At 51.0% G+C, this 18,112-nt stretch overlaps 2 pseudogenes; both read left to right on the top strand.

Annotated features, from left to right (window-relative positions):
* Positions 1-9,892: 9,892 nt before the first annotated feature.
* On the top strand, positions 9,893-12,752 carry LOC123068650 (uncharacterized; annotated as a pseudogene).
* A 3,808-nt stretch (positions 12,753-16,560) lies between these two features.
* Positions 16,561-16,669, top strand: LOC123073116 (uncharacterized; annotated as a pseudogene).
* The last annotated feature ends 1,443 nt before the right edge of the window (positions 16,670-18,112 follow it).

Raw genomic sequence — 18,112 nt, 5'->3', positions numbered from 1 at the left:
TCCGTTTCCCCCCTCCAGGTGCCGGCGGCGGCGACGTCCGTGACGGGGGGCACACCCCGGAGATGCGTGTCGCCTCTTCGGACATGCCACAACACCACCCCGCATGTATGAGGGCCCGGTGCGACGCTCCGGTGGCATTGCTACCCCCAGGGCCCCCGTCCCGCCTAATCCTGTAGCGTTTGACCACGAGATCTAGCCCTTTGACTTCCCACGGACGGGCTTTGACCAGTGGACCTCTCCACCCGGTTGTGTCGGGTCGGCCCAGAGGGACACCGGGGAGCAACATCCGGGCCAAACCCACAGCTAAATCCACTCCGTGTAGACCCGACGCGTCCGTTTCCCCCCTCCAGGTGCCGGCGGCGGCGCCGTCCGTGACGGTGGCCACACCCCGGAGACGCGTGCCACCTCTTCGGACATGCCACAACACCACCCCGCATGTATCAGGGCGCGGTACGACGCTCCGGTGGCATTGCTACCCCCCAGGGCCCCCGCCCCACCTAACCCTGGAGCGGTTGACCACGGGATCTAGCCCTTTGACTTCCCACGGACGGGCTTTGACCAGTAGATCTCTCCACCCGGTTGTGTCGGGTCGGTCCAGAGGGAAACCGGGGAGCAACATGTGGGCCAAACCCACAGCTACATCCACTTCGTGTAGACCCGACGCGTCCGTTTCCCCCCTCCCGGTGCCGGCGGCATGGCCGTCCGTGAGGGGGGCCACGCCCCGGAGACGTGTGTCGCCTCTTCGGACATGCCACAACACCACCCCGCATGTATGAGGGCCCGGTGCAACGCTCCGGTGGCATTGCTACCCCAGGGCCCCCGTCCCGCCTAATCCTGTAGCGTTTGACCACGAGATCTAGCCCTTTGACTTCCCACGGACGGGCTTTGACCAGTGGACCTCTGCACCCGGTTGTGTCGGGTCGGCCTAGAGGGACACCGAGGAGCAACATCCGGGCCAAACCCACAGCTAAATCCACTCCGTGTAGACCCGACGCGTCCGTTTCCCCCCTCCAGGTGCCGCCGACGGCGCCGTCCGTGACGGTGGCCACACCCCGGAGACGCGTGCCACCTCTTTGGACATGCCACAACACCACCCCGCATGTATCAGGGCCCGGTACGACGCTCCGGTGGCATTGCTACCCCCCAGGGCCCCCGCCCCTCCTAACCCTGGAGCGGTTGACCACGGGATCTAGCCCTTTGACTTCCCACGGACGGGCTTTGACCAGTGGATCTCTCCACCCGGTTGTGTCGGGTCGGCCCAGAGGGACACCGGGGAGCAACATCCGGGCCAAACCCACAGCTACATCCACTCCGTGTAGACCCGACGCGTCCGTTTCCCCCCTCCCGGTGCTGGCGGCGTGGCCGTCCGTGAGGGGGGCCACGCCCCCGACGCTCCGGTGGCATTGCTACCCCCCAGGGCCCCCGCCCCGCCTAACCCTGGAGCGGTTGACCACGGGATCTAGCCCTTTGACTTTGCACGGACGGGCTTTGACCAGTGGATCTCTCCACCCGGTTGTGTCGGGTCGGCCCAGAGGGACACCGGGGAGCAACATCCGGGCCAAACCCACAGCTAAATCCACTCCATGTAGACCAGATGCGTCCGTTCCCCCCCTCCAGGTGCCGGCGGCGGTGCCGTCCGTGATGGGGCCACACCCCGGAGATGCGTGCCGCCTCTTCGGACATGCCACAACACCATCCTGCATGTATGAGGGCCCGGTACGACGCTCCGGTGGCATAGCTACCCCCCAGGGCCCCCCTCCCGCCTAACCCTAGAGCGGTTGACCACGAGATCTAGCCCTTTGACTTCCCACGGACGGGCTTTGACCAGAGGACCTCTCTAGCCGGTTGTGTTAGTTCGGCCCATAGGGACACCCGGGAGCAACATCCGGGCCAAACTCACAGCTACATCCACTCCTTGCAGACCCGACGCGTCCGTTTCCCCCCTCCCGGTGCCGGCGGCGTGGCCGTCCGTGAGGGGGGCCACGCCCCGGAGACCTGTGTCGCCTCTTCGGACATGCCACAACACCACCCCGCATGTATGAGGGCCCGGTGCGACGCACCCGGCGGCATTGCTACCCCCCCCCCCCAGGGCCCCCGTCCCGCCTAACCCTGGAGCGATTGACCACGGGATCTAGCCCTTTGACTTTGCACGGACGGGCTTTGACCAGTGGACCTCTCCACCCGGTTGTGTCGGGTCGGCCCAGAGGGACACCGGGGAGCAACATCCGGGCCAAACCCACAGCTAAATCCACTCTGTGTAGACCCGACGCGGCAGTTTCCCCCCTCCAGGTGCCGGCGGCGGCGACGTCCGTGACAGGGGGCACACCCCGGAGATGCGTGTCGCCTCTTCGGACATGCCACAACACCATCCCGCATGTATGAGGGCCTGGTACGATGCTCCGGTGGCATAGCTACCCCCCAGGGCCCTCGTCCCGCCTAACCCTGGAGCGGTTGACCACGAGATCTAGCCCTTTGACTTCCCACGGACGGGCTTTGACCAGTGGACCTCTCCAGCCAGTTGTGTTAGTTCAGCCCATAGGGACACCCGGGAGCAACATCCGGGCCAAACTCACAGCTACATCCACTCCGTGTAGACCCGACGCGTCCGTTTCCCCCCTCCCGGTGCCGGCGGCGTGGCCGTCCGTGAGGGGGGCCACGCCCCGGAGACGCGTGTCGCCTCTTCGGACATGCCACAACACCACCCCGCATGTATGAGGGCCCGATGCGACGCTCCGGCGGCATTGCTACCCCCAGGGCCCCCGTCCCGCCTAATCCTGTAGCGTTTGACCACGAGATCTAGCCCTTTGACTTCCCACGGACGGGCTTTGACCAGTGGACCTCTCCACCCGGTTGTGTCGGGTCGGCCCAGAGGGACACCGGGGAGCAACATCTGGGCCAAACCCACAGCTAAATCCACTCCGTGTAGACCCGACGCGTCCGTTTCCCCCCTCCAGGTGCCGGCGGCGGCGATGTCCGTGACGGGGGGCACACCCCGGAGATGCGTGTCGCCTCTTCGGACATGCCACAACACCACCCCGCATGTATGAGGGCCCGGTGCGACGCTCCGGTGGCATTGCTACCCCCAGGGCCCTCGTCCCGCCTAATCCTGTAGTGTTTGACCACGAGATCTAGCCCTTTGACTTCCCACGGACGGGCTTTGACCAGTGGACCTCTCCACCCGGTTGTGTCGGGTCGGCCCAAAGGGACACCGGGGAGCAACATCCGGGCCAAACGCACAGCTAAATCCACTCCGTGTAGACCCGACGCGTCCGTTTCCCCCCTCCAGGTGCCGGCGGCGGCGCCGTCCGTGACGGTGGCCACACCCCGGAGACGCGTGCCACCTCTTCGGACATGCCACAACACCACCCCGCATGTATCAGGGCGCGGTACGACGCTCCGGTGGCATTGCTACCCCCCAGGGCCCCCGCCCCACCTAACCCTGGAGCGGGTGACCACGGGATCTAGCCCTTTGACTTCCCACGGACGGGCTTTGACCAGTGGATCTCTCCACCCGGTTGTGTCGGGTCGGTCCAGAGGGACACCGGGGAGCAACATCCGGGCCAAACCCACAGCTACATCCACTTCGTGTAGACCCGACGCGTCCGTTTCCCCCCTCCCGGTGCCGGCGGCATGGCCGTCCGTGAGGGGGCCACGCCCCGGAGACGTGTGTCGCCTCTTCGGACATGCCACAACACCACCCCGCATGTATGAGGGCCCGGTGCGACGCTCCGGTGGCATTGCTACCCCCAGGGCCCCCGTCCCGCCTAATCCTGTAGCGTTTGACCACGAGATCTAGCCCTTTGACTTCCCACGGACGGGCTTTGACCAGTGGACCTCTGCACCCGGTTGTGTCGGGTCGGCCCAGAGGGACACCGAGGAGCAACATCCGGGCCAAACCCACAGCTAAATCCACTCCGTGTAGACCCGACGCGTCCGTTTCCCCCCTCCAGGTGCCGGCGACGGCGCCGTCCGTGACGGTGGCCACACCCCGGAGACGCGTGCCACCTCTTTGGACATGCCACAACACCACCCCGCATGTATCAGGGCCCGGTACGACGCTCCGGTGGCATTGCTACCCCCAGGGCCCCCGCCCCTCCTAACCCTGGAGCGGTTGACCACGGGATCTAGCCCTTTGACTTCCCACGGACGTGCTTTGACCAGTGGATCTCTCCACCCGGTTGTGTCGGGTCGGCCCAGAGGGACACCGGGGAGCAACATCCGGGCCAAACCCACAGCTACATCCACTCCGTGTAGACCCGACGCGTCCGTTTCCCCCCTCCCGGTGCTGGCGGCGTGGCCGTCCGTGAGGGGGGCCACGCCCCCGACGCTCCGGTGGCATTGCTACCCCCAGGGGCCCCCGCCCCGCCTAACCCTGGAGCGGTTGACCACGGGATCTAGCCCTTTGACTTTGCACGGACGGGCTTTGACCAGTGGATCTCTCCACCCGGTTGTGTCGGGTCGGCCCAGAGGGACACCGGGGAGCAACATCCGGGCCAAACCCACAGCTAAATCCACTCCATGTAGACCAGATGCGTCCGTTCCCCCCCTCCAGGTGCCGGCGGCGGTGCCGTCCGTGATGGGGCCACACCCTGGAGATGCGTGCCGCCTCTTCGAACATGCCACAACACCATCCTGCATGTATGAGGGCCCGGTACGACGCTCCAGTGGCATAGCTACCCCCCAGGGCCCCCTCCCGCCTAACCCTAGAGTGGTTGACCACGAGATCTAGCCCTTTGACTTCCCACGGACGGGCTTTGACCAGTGGACCTCTCTAGCCGGTTGTGTTAGTTCGGCCCATAGGGACACCCGGGAGCAACATCCGGGCCAAACTCACAGCTACATCCACTTCGTGTACACCCGACGCGTCCGTTTCCCCCCTACCGGTGCCGGCGGCGGGGTCGTCCATGAGGGGGGCCATGCCCCGGAGACGCGTGTCGCCTCTTCGGACATGCCACAACACCACCCCGCATGTATGAGGGCCCGGTACGACGCTCCGGTGGCATTGCTACCCCCAGGGCCCCCGTCCCGCCTAATCCTTTAGCGTTTCACCACGAGATCTAGCCCTTTGACTTCCCACGGATGGGCTTTGACCAGTGGACCTCTCCATCCAGTTGTGTCGGGTCGGCCCAGAGGGACACCGGGGAGCAACATCCGGGCCAAACCCGCAGCTAAATCCACTCCGTGTAGACCCGACGCGTCTGTGTCCCCCATCCAAGTTCCGGCGGCGGCGCCGTCCGTGAGGGAGGCCATGCACCGGAGACGCGTACCGCCTCTTCGGACAAGCCACAACACCACCCGGTTGTCAACACGTACTGTATGTAAGTTAGTCAAATAATAATATTTAAGAAAACATAAAATATAGCTATGAAAAAAAAGAAAAAAATAACAAGTGGAGGGGGTGACCGGGAAGTGGATAAGGGAACTATGATAAAAAGATCGATGACGTGGTAAAAAAAGAAAAAAAAACTATGAAAAAATATAGATATGAAAAAAGGAAAAAAAGAAAAAAAGAAAAAAAAAACTATGCCGACGGCAAAGCCGTCGGCATAGCTGCGGCATAGGGCAGATGGCCGGCGCGCTGCGGATCGATGATGTGGCATCTATGCCGACGGCAGCCGTGGTGGTGGTCGGTGCGCCTCGGATCGATGACGTGGTAAGGGCATCTATGCCGACGGCCTCCCGCCTCGGCCGTCGGCATAGATCGGACGCCGTTAGCCGCACGGCACGGCGGGATCGCTGGGCCCGCAACTATGCCGACGGCCAAGATATGTCGACGGCCGCTGTAGGTGTAAGTTTGGGTAAGCCGACGGCCGTTCTGGGCCGACGGGGGCCGTCGGCATATGTCTGGATAGCCCGACGGCTTTATTACGCCGACGGCCTGGATATGGCTGTCGGCATAGCCCTGACAAGGCCGACGGTGGCCGTCGGCATAGATATGGCCGTCGGCATAGGGCCCTGTTCCGGTAGTGACCGTCCACGGTCCATCTTGCTGCCGACCGCACCGCCGCCTGCCTAGCTGGAGGTCGCCTCCGCCCGCACCCCTGCACCACCACACGCCTCACGTCGCCGGTGGCGGCTGACCCTCACGGCTCTGGCCCGCAACTCTCCTGGTTCACTGATACCCGGCCTCATGGAGCCGCCTGCCCCGCAGGACGTGGTGCTTCGGCCATCGATTCGCAGCGCCGATACTGCTTCTAATTACACGCGATCTGCCTCAGCCGACGAGAACGCCGATGCCGCGGGAGCCGCAGGTTTGTTCCTGCGAACAAATTTTTGGTTCGGTTCCATTCGGTTTGATCCAGATGGTGCAGGTTCGTGGAAGGAGAGCGTAATTGTTCCCAATCAACCATTGAAATGACACTATTGATCACAGTTTTGTCATGGCTGAAACTACTGTCTTGTGTCATCAGAACTTTTTTCTATGGGTTAACTAACAGTGATAAAATGCTGAACACGCAGAGCATCAATCCAGATGGATTGTGCCACGTTTGGATGTAAGAGGAGATTTTGAGAGAAGTGGAGGGGAAGGAGTTAATACGAGTATGAAAGAGGCACGTGTGTCTTTACAAAACTCTTTCCTATCTGTTCCATGTTTAGTTATAGGCAATCATATATCGCATCTGTATCAATAGACTACAGAGTTTGATTTTGTTTCATACCGCTCAATTGGGATTTTTCTCTGCATTTTCTTGAAACATTATTGTGTAAGCTTTTGATTGTCCTTAGCAGTTAGCTTGCCTTGTCTAATTTGAACACTTTTGACAAAAAAATGGACACCACAAATTCTGATGGATTGTCTTGTACTGTGTAAATTTTACATGAAGCTACATGAGGGTCATAGCCTTGTTCTCCTGCCTCTTCCACTTTTCATATGCTACAGTTCTAAATTAATTTTAAAATGACCTTCATAATACCTTGTTGAAGTCTTCAAGTAGGCAAGAGGGTCGGGCCGATTAAAACTCTAATTATTGACAAAGCATTGTTTCCTGTATCAACTTTGTTTGGATTTTGCTGTGATCAATAAGTATTCAGAATTGGCGATGGAGAAAGCCAATCAACCTTTATGCGAACAATTATGTGACTTTCATATACACAGTTTTTTCATCCGTGGAGGAAGGTGAAAACTAATGAACTCTCAAGGTTTCTACTGTACATTTTTGTAACACAATGAGCGTTCTTGTGGTTCATGTTAAATAATTAGGCTTTTCAGTTTTTTAATGGTTGGATCCCCTGACTATTCCTTGATAGTATTATATGCCCTTGTTCTTATCTGAGAACCATGTATAACTGGTGGTTTCATTGTCAAGGACAACACTATAGCTTATTTGACTCATTTGAAGGTATATTATTCAGTCAAGTATTATGTTGTTTGAAGATACACTGAACTATTCATATGTGGAATAGGTCTAACAATTATCTATGTTTACATTAATAGGTTGGTTTTAGGTCTTATGCTACTACCTCTAATGCTAAAAGCACCATGACTCTCTACTTGTTGGTAAGATGCATTTTATACTGTCTTTGATAATATTATAGCCACTATTTATGCCATCAATGGTGATCACACATGTGTAGTTCCGCGCTTTTGCTTTTTCAATGAATCTGAAATTAGACTATTGTGCTTGTGTAATAGAACATTTCTGCGGGTTGCATATCGAAGTTTGGCCACGGTTAATAAGATTCATGATTTTAACATTCGTTTAATATATGCAACCGAGGTATAAATCATACAATATGATTGCTTGGAGAGGGCCAGTGAAGTGATTTAAGAAAATAAAAAAATTCTGGATCAAGCTTCATCATGAGCTCAAGGGTGTGCCTGCATTCCAAAGCAACATTGGTTTTTTGTTTCCTTCTGGATAATATTGGGCCTTTGGTCTAAATCATTTTACTCTATTTAAATTTCAAGCATGGCAATGCATTTCTACTTTTAAAATACTACATCTTGTCAATGCCATTTTTTTTTGAATATGCAAGTGTTCATGTGTTCTAATGAATCAAGCTTGGAAAACTTACGTTCGATGCATACTTTCCTAATAATGTAGTACTTCTGACTGATAAGCATGCATTTGGATTGGTAATTATGTTCATGTAGTACATCGTCGGGGATATGTGAGGTGCATGCTGGCGCCTGTTCCGCAACTCCTCCGACATAACAGTTATGCTACGTGCTAACGCGATTATCAAGTGCACATGTCCTCTATGGACTAGAACTTGTTTCCACTTGAACGTTCTTCATAGTTTCCGGCCTTATTTGTTTAGCTATGGTCTTGCATCTATGTTAAATTCGTTTGCATGCTACGGCCATACCTAGCTTGCCTGGACACGGCTTACCAGGGTTATGATTATTAGAATTGATGATGATTATGGCATATGAATGAACGACCACACTACACTGCTATATAAGATTTCAACACTTTTATGTGTCACAATTATGTTTTATTGTTTTTCTATCTAGAAGCTACAATCAAGTGTAAATTGTGACTGATCTAAATTGTCGCGGGATGGTTAAGTGCTCAAGTTACTACTAGAAAAGGTACGCGAGCTGATTATCATCTGCCATGACTTCGACTGGAAAATTAGCAAAACGTGGTTTCTGCATAGCGGCTCCACTAATGGCTCACTTGTGGCACAATGGAGATTTTCCCAAGACATGGAAATATATTCCTGGATTCGGCAAAGTTATCTTGGGCTAAATCTTTAATATATGCCATATAGCCAATATACATGTCATGTTGTTCTTGAGATAGAGGTCAATTTCCTTTTTTTTTACTGTAATTAACCTCTATTGTTTTTCTGACAAGCACATGCTGAATTATTATAATTGTAGATATTTCTTGTGTTACAAGTTGTTGGATCAATGTTAATGCTCCTACACCACTTTCCATTTACATGTTCAGCAGCTGCCTCCTAAACGCACTTGCATTTGAAAGCTGACGCAAAGGGGGAAGAGTAGTTGGCAGCGAGGTTGTTTTATCTGGCCAAGACCACGAGAAAACATAGTAAATGTTAAGGCGTCTCAAATACTTATGAGACAGTTGTTGGCAGACTTTTCCATATAGGATTTGCATGATGTGTATAGAAGAAATGAGGAGACATAACAAGGTTGTATTTGGACGAACCAATAACCTATGCACAAGCTCCCATGTAGATTTGAGATAGTAACCTTGTACATTCTCTCATCACACACTATATAAACTAGATGCACTCTATTGGAGTACTTGTACGTTTTTAGTTGGTGAGATGCTAAATTTACCAACAAACATATTATTGGAGATGCTCTGATCCCTCTCTCAATTTTGTCTTGGATGAATATAAAGCCGGCATGAGTGTCATTTATTTTGTTTCATCATGTCGTCTTTATTTTTAGAAAACACAATGTATATATTCAAATTTGAGGTGACTAAGAGAGCATACATAATTCAAGTAAATATTGCCTTTGAAAGAAAATGTGACATAAACAATGCATCTTAAATTATACACCTTAAACCTAAGAATAACTCAGCGAGAAAAATGATTTGCTTTTCGCAAAGACGTGCATTGCATGTGCACGTTTACTAGTGTTTAGAAAAACACGACAAGCCGGACGCAAGGACAAAAAATGGATCGACGCGTTGGACGTATTGCCGACCCAAACACAAAAGGGCGCGGACGCTGGACGGGCAACCAATCCAAATAAACAAAAAACGGATAAAGCATTCATGTGTTTGAGTCCCCACGTTGGAGTTGCTCTTAGAGTTGGGGATTTGATCCACGAGAGAGGATTGGGAAAAGTATACTTTCCTCATTTCGATGGAGCAGGCCGAAACTGAGGCCCAGAAAAACCTCAGCCCAAGTTTCCTCTCATAGACCAGAGCAGCTCGTCCAGAAACCTATCTTTATTCACCTCAAAAAAAAAAACCTATCTTTATTCCATCTGAAAAGGTTGCGGCGGCTGCGCTCGGCGGGCCGGCGGCTGCTTCGCCGCAACCCGGAGGCAGCGACGAGCAAGGCGGCGACCAGGGCTCCAGGCAGGAAGCTGCAACCGGCGACTACAGCCTTCTACAGTTGGTCTTCTCACCCGATAAATCAATCCCGGATCCCTTTCCATCTTCACTGTGCGGCCACGCTCCTCCGCCGATCTGATCCGCCGCCGCTTCTTCCCCTCGCCGACGCTCGCTCATCCTCTGCAGCAGGAAGGTTCCAACTCCCAGGCAAGTTCCGCTCTGTCCGTTAGCAGATTCAGTAGCTGGTCTGTACTCTGTGCGTTTGCTGATTCAGTATGGATGTTGGCTTGTTTATGGCTGATGAAAATCCCTTCTTTTTCTGCTTAAAATCCCCTGTTTCTGAGACAGATTCTAATCCCTGCTAGTAGATGCCTTCTCCCGCGATCTAAACTCTGCAACCAACCCTTATGCGCGTCCCTGCACCTAGCATACGCTTCATCCGATACTAATTTTTGGGTCCTTGCATTGTATATCCGATCCGGACCAGAGGCGAGGGATCAAATCAAATACTGCAAACAAGAACCATCGTCCGTGTACGTGATCGACTGAGCAAGCAAGCAATTGAGCTGGTAGCAGCCGGCCATGGCGTCCACGCCTTTGAACAAGACGGCGTCGACGCACAGGTCGGCGTTAGTCCGAGGCACGCACCGGTTTCACATCGTCGGTTACAGCGAGCAGAAGGCTCTCGCCGGCGTGAGCGGGAGAAACTCCTCCATCATCAGGTCCGGCGACTTCGAGGCCGGAGAATGCACCTGGGCCCTCAGTTGTTGCTTCAAGAAACAAGGACTGGCGTCCATCTCCCTGGAGCTGGTCAGCGGCAAGTACGCCGCCACTGCCATGGTGAGCTTGAGGATCGACGACCCGCTTCACCGGTGGCCTGCCGCAGTATGGCGAAGCCCGGACACCAACACCTTCCCCGCTTTGCCAGCAACAACAAGTGAAAGCAGGAGTTGGAAGCTGTCGGTCCCCGAGGCGTTCATCCATGGACAGGAGGAGCGCTGCGTGGTAGATGACCGCCTCACCATCCTCTGCATTGTCGATGTCCTCCGGGTGGACCCCACACCAGCAAGGACCAGGAACTGCTTCATCTCCGTGGTGCCACCGCCAACCATCTCCGGCGATCTGCTCATGCTTCTTTCTGCGTCGCTGTCTAAATTGGAGTCCGCGAAGCCCTGCCTGAGGCCGGATGTGACGTTCATCGTGGAGCAGATCGAGATCCATGCGCACAAGCTTGTCCTCTCCGTGCGGTCGCCCGTTTTTGAGGCGGATTTCCGATGGCACATGGATGAGAGCTGCATAATCAGGGTCGTCCACGACATGAGTACCTCCACTTTCAGGGCCATGCTCCGCTTCATCTACACAGACGAGCTGCCCATCAAACCAACCAACAACGGCATCATACTAACAAGTGAAGATAAATATGCGGCAAGGCGCTACGAGGCCATGGTGTGCGACCTGATGATAGCCGCCGATCAGTATGACCTAGAGAGGTTAAGGCTTTTGTGCGAGAACGTGCTGGCTGAGGGCATGGACGATATGTCTGTCATACCTACACTGATGATGGTGCATGGTAGGTACCGTTGTTGGCAGCTTGAGAATTCATGCATCAAATACGTAGCGTCCCATCCTAATGTTTACAGCGCCCTGAAGGCGACCGAGGAGTATAACGAGATCAAGAATAGTTGCTGCTCTTTCCTGCTCGAGGTCATCGACAAAATAGACATGATTATGGCTCCAAACTCAAGCTCCGACAATCTCCAGTCCCACAAAAGAAAGCGAGATGATTGCTTGTCAGCGGTGGTAGTCCATGGTACGCACAAGTTTACAATCCCGTACTTTTGGGTTGTCCAGAGGAGCCTGCTTGCTGTGGGCAAAAATACAATTCGTTCTGGCATTTTCCTGGTTGACGGTTACAGCTGGAGGCTATGGGTACGGCGGTTATACCCTTCCAGTTCTTTGGCATTCGTTGTGTATCTCTGTTTGGTGAGTTGTTTTGAAACTGCCCATGTCACTACGTCAATTAGCTTCAAGATAGATGACCCTAGTGGCAGGTCGTTGCCGCCGATAACAATGGTAGAAGAAATTTTTACCAAGGCAGAAAACTTCAGGGGTGCAGAGTTCACCCTCAAGAAATCTACCAAATTCTCACATGATGACTCCCTCACTGTACACTGCCATCTCACTGTCACCAAGGAGGCTGCTTGCACTAGTTCTAGCACCATCACCGCTGGTGCCGGAGCCACGGTCGTTGTGCCTCAATCCGACATTGGTTTGCACCTTGAGCAGTTGTTGGTAAGTGGGCAAAGCACCGATGTGAGGTTCCTAGTTGAGGAGTGCGACATCCGTGCTCATGGGTTGGTGATAGCGTCTCGATCACCGGTCCTATACCAAGTGGTTGAAGCGGCGGCGGCCAAGGAGGACGATCATCATATCGTACGGGTCAACAACATGAAGGCAGCGGTCTTCAGGTCTGTTCTCCACTTCATCTACACCGACAAGCTACCCTGTACAGATAACCCAGTCCTTGCTGTTGAAGACATGCTCGTGGCAGCCTGCCGATTCCGTCTCGAGAGGTTGAAGATTGCGTGCGAGAACTTTTTGGCCGAGCACATCTCGAATAAGAATGCATTGACCACGTTGGAACTGGCGCAGCATCACAACTGCTTGGAGCTAGAAGATTACTGCGTCAAGTTCATCTCGACATGACCAAACTGTGATGAGAAAGTGTAGTTTGGGCTGAATAAAATCTGTATGATTTTTGGTCAACTCTATTACATACATTGACTGATTAGTTTGTTATCTAAGTAGTTCTCTTCTCTCATCGTCTGCTTAGTGTTCAGGAGGTTTTTAAGCCCCAACAGTTCTGGGGCTTTTGTGGGATTTGGTGAATCCCTTCCCTTCACCAAACCCCCTTCTCCCTCCAAACCCCTTCCCCATCTGTAATACTAGATGGAAACTGCGGCTTGCCGCACCCCGCACCCCGCACCCCTGTCGTGTGTGGTCGTATCCGACCTGGTAATAAAGGTATCAAATCAAAGATGCAAGAACAACATCATGATGCAACAATCCAATGGGCATTTTCATCAAAATTAAAACAACTCGAAGCGAGACATGTAAACAACTCAAAGCAGTCCAACCTTATGTCCGACCAAATGTTGTATCCGTAATTGCAATGAATGTGGTACAAAAAAGATATAGGTAGAGCGGCACCAAATAGATACAAAAGGAAAAATTGAGCCAGTGATCCAGCATTAGGATTTCTCAAAGACACACGAGGAATTGCAATGAAGGTGGTACAAAAAATGATTTCTCAAAGACACATGAGGAAGATTGTCTAAGGCAATGATCCAGCGTCTGCTATTTCTCAGGGAAGCATTAGTCTGGTACAAAGAATCGAAATCCATTACAAACTAAATATGGTTCAGTAGAAAACATCAAATTTAGCACAAAGAGCATATGTCCACTACAATGCTGATGAATATTTCACTCATACAAAAGGTGACATACATATATACTTTTTTACAACAGTTTTGCTAGAACTCATCTAGATGAGATTTAATTTGGTCGCATTCACCTTTTATAACCATTGGATGTGATGCTATAAGATGCGTGTGTGCTGACGTGGGTTGTATCCGTTCTTGTTTTCCAGGTGAATGAGACCAAATTACGTCTCATCTAGATGAGTTCTAGGTACTCCTTTTTTACAAAGGGATATTGCCTAACCCATACTAAAATAGCTATGTGCATGATTTGGGAAATCAGCAAGAGAAGGCAAGTATCAGCAACGATATGAACCGAGCACATCGAGTATCCATCCGTAAAAATATGCAAAAGGATTAACCAGTAAACACCAACAAAATGGTATCTCTTTCAGGAGCAGCAGGGCAAATGGGATACAAGAAAGCCACATCACAAGATATTAGTCCTGCATCATAAAAGCATTACAATTAGATAATTATGATGGAATATCTCAAAACTTCGCTGAGCAAATGGAATCAGTAAGCTCTTTGATACAATGATAGGTAAACCTCTACTGGGTGCCTAACCGAATAGTTAATGTTGACCATTGTTTAAGATAAGATGCTTAAGGTAAACCCGCAAGCCTCCTTCAGTGAAGCAAAAAGATTAACTTGTGACCACAACAACTAATTCAGCACAAACAGATTAGATTTCAGAAACGTATATTAAAAAACACCATAAACAATTGCAATTTGATAAGCAAAGCCTACAGTACTAAAAAAAAAGAGGAAATCAAGTTGACATCAGAGAGAGGGAGAAAGAGAGCAACCTGGGTGGCTGGGTGATGGTGCCCTCTGATATAACGGCAATGACATATGCGTCTTCCCAGAGAAAAGCCCCTCTCCGATGCGCGGTAGGTGGGCCAACGAGGCGGATGACAGCGAGCTTGCCCAACCCTAGGTTAGGGCGAGGGAAATGGGCTTGACGACGCGGGAGTTGGGGCAGCACTGGTGTGGCTGCGCACACCAATGAGGAACACAAGAGGGTTCGAGAAGCGAAGAAGGCGGCGAGGGTCCGAGCTCACGAGGGTTGGGAGTCGCCGGATGCTGCCATGCCCCCCTTTCTAGCTGCCCGCTGCACCGATGGAATCAGGAGATAGCGCACATCTTAATCAGGAAAGGAAGACGGAAACAAAGCCAACAGAAGCTGAATAAAAGTAACAGAAGGAACCAATAGATGCCCTTGTCGGTACCCAGCAGATATGGTTCAATTTTCTTTCAACTAAAATACATATGCAAAGGTGAGTCTGGTTACCTTGCATTGAATTAACAGCAATGAATTTTGCTTCCGGTTGAAACACAAACACAAACATAATTAGTGCAAGTTCAGTACATGATTCAATTCGTTTCAGAAACAGTATATGCGAAGGTGAGTATGGTTATCTTGCAGGAATTTAGGAACATTTTTTTGCTTCCCATTAATATACAAACACGAACATGCACTACTTACAAAAAAAGATAATATGGAATCAAATATCAGTTACCAAAAAAAAAGCTTCCCACTGGAACACAAACATGAACATATTCAGCGCAAGTTCAGTACATATTCAATTTTGTTGCAAAAATATATGCAAAGGTGAGTCTGGTTATCTTCTAGTACTTGAACAGAAATACATGCTTAGTTGGCAAGTGCTCAAAGCCTGCAGGCTACAGATAAAACACTATCTGAACAAATTATGCAGCAACATATAATTTACCATGATAGTATACACAGTTTTTTTTCTATCATAGCCATCCTATGGAAAAGGAAAACGAACTCAAAATCAAAAAAGAAATATTAGCCTAAACGAACTAAAAATTTAAGCAAGAATTTTCATATTGTAAGAAAATGATCAAAAGAAAAATGGCACATAATCAAGATGACATAATTCAAGCTAACCATCATACTTCGACAAAAAGCATATAGGTGTGGATAGTAATCTGACATTGAAAAATTTGAGTATAGATGTTCACTTTGCTGAATAAAAAAGACATACACCTGGGTATTTATGTATAACTTCCAAATCAATACGAAGCAAAAAAATCCAAGTTCAATCACTATTATGTATTGGTTCAACAACTGAACTCACACGAGTACAACAATTTCAAGAACACACATACATCTCCCTAAACAGGGAGACGGGCAAAAAGAACTTAAAAATCAAGCCATAACTATCGTGCGGAGTTGCTTAAAGTAATGGTTGCAGATAGTAACAAAATAGGATTGTAGAAATCACCTTTAAGAGTTTCAGCAGCATCAGACATGCGAATGATCTGTTATCTGTTAACAATCATTGAGATATGGTAGAGGCGCACCTGGAGAGTCCTACAAGTTATAGTTAGACTAGAGATAGAATAGGAAGTCTGTTATTCAAATCTTATTGTATTTCTTTCTATCTCTTCTTGCCTTGACTTGTACTCCAAACTATGTATGCATCCAGGGATATGCCCCTGCCATATAACACGCACGCGTCCCCTCGAACAAGGGCAAGACGCTTCGATCCATCTTAGATGGTAGTCAGAGCAGGCCTCTTCTACTTCGTCTAGCTACAAACCAAATCACCCAAAAACCTATTTCCCAAAATCCAACACCCACGGCCATGGCATCTTCCTCAAGCTCCACCGCAGCCCTAAACACCCAAGTCACAGAGAAACTCACCCGCCAAAACTATATCCTATGGCGTGCCCAAATCCTTCCTCAAGTTCGCAGCGCCAGCCTCTATGGTCTCCTCGACGGCACTGATCCTGAGCCGGCCAAACTTGTTTCCGTCAAGGACAAGGACGGGAAGGACAATACCATCACCAATCGTGAGCACGCGATCTGGGTCAGGCAAGACCAGCTCATGCTCGGCTATCTTCTGAACAATCTGACGAAAGAAGTGCTCGTACAGGTAGTATCAATCCCCACCTCGCGCGCTCTCTGGACTTACCTGGAAAACATGTTCTCTTCAACCTCCCGCAGCCGCATCAACAATCTTCGGATGTCCCTCACCAACGCGCAGAAGGGATCACAAGATGTCACCACCTACTTCGCCTACATGCGGTCGCTAGCTGATGACTTGGCAGCCGCTGGCAGACCGCTCGACGATGATGAACTCATCTCCCACATCCTCTCTGGGCTGGATCTTGACTATCAGCCGTTGATCTCCGCCCTGGACGTCCGCACCAAGCCACTCTCCATCGACCTTCTGTTTGCCCTTATGTCCAACTTTGATCAAAGGGTCGAGTTGTTCCAAGGGTCCAACTCCTCTGGCGGCTTCAAGTCTTCTGCGAATGTCGCTGCTCGTGGTGGTCGGGGCCCTACCAAGGGCTATCGCGGCCCTTCCAAGGGCAACTCCAGCGGCGGTGGTGGATCTCGCAGCGGTGGTGGCGGCGGCTACAACCCTAGCGGCCACAACTCCAGTGGTGGCGGCCATGGTGGCTATCACCAGAACCAGCAAGGCGGCGGTGGAAGTCGTCAAAACGGTGGTCGCCCCTTCTACTCCAACAACAGGGGCTACCAAGGAGGTGGATAACCCAGCGGAGGCAACACCAACACAAACCGTGGGTATGATATGGATGAGTTTGGCCCTTGCCAAATTTGCAAAAAAAAAACTAACCATATAGCCAAAGATTGTAATTGGCGCTATGCCGAGGATCCCAACTATCAAAAGAAACGAGTTGCTGCTGCTTCCTCATATGGAGTCGATACCAATTGGTATCTTGATAGTGGCGCTACAAATCACATCACCGGAGAGCTGGAAAAAAGTGACCGTGCAAGAAAAATATCATGGCCATGATCAAGTCCACACCACCAATGGTGCAGGTATGCGGATAAGTCACATTGGTCATTCTATTATCAAAACCCCATATAAAGACTTACATCTCAAAAATATCTTACACACACCTAGTGCCTCACAGAATTTGCTATCTGTTCATCAATTTACCATTGATAATAAGGTTATTGTTGAGTTTCATCCTTTCTTCTTTTTGATCAAGGACATGGCCACGAGGAAAATCCATCATCACGGTAGATGCGTGGGAGGACTATACCCATTGATTTCTCAATTTAGAAGCTCAAATAAACAAGCTTGGGGTGTCATCACACTTTCATCGGAGAGGTGGCATGCACGCTTAGGACATCCGTCTTTTTCTATAGTTCAACAAGTGCTTAGAAATAATCAGCTCCCGTTTGTTGGCAAGCCTAGTAGTGAAACCATTTGTGATTCATGTCAGAGAGCTAAGTCTCATCAGTTACCATATTCTATTTCCACTAGTGTTTCTACAGAACCATTGCATCTTATTTTTTCTGATGTGTGGGGTCCAGCCCCTACCTCTGTTGGTCGTCACTCCTACTATGTTAGCTTTATCGATGATTATAGCAAATATACATGGATCTATCTTCTTAAGAAAAGATCTGATGTTTTTCAAGTTTTCAAAAATTTCCAAGCACTTGTTGAACGTAAGTTTGATCGCAAAATTATAACCGTCCAATCTGATTGGGGCGGTGAATACGAGAACTCAACTCCTTATTCCAACAACTTGGTGTCTCTCATCATGTTTCGTGTCCTCATGCTCATCAACAGAACGGTTCTGCTGAACGCAAACGTAGACACATCGTTGAGGTAGGGCTAGCTCTTCTAGCTGGTG

Source organism: Triticum aestivum, chromosome 3B (assembly GCF_018294505.1).
Source record: "Triticum aestivum cultivar Chinese Spring chromosome 3B, IWGSC CS RefSeq v2.1, whole genome shotgun sequence".
Lineage (NCBI taxonomy): Eukaryota > Viridiplantae > Streptophyta > Magnoliopsida > Poales > Poaceae > Triticum > Triticum aestivum.
Note: the sequence above shows the minus strand (reverse complement) of the source record. Positions and strands in the feature narration are given on the sequence as shown.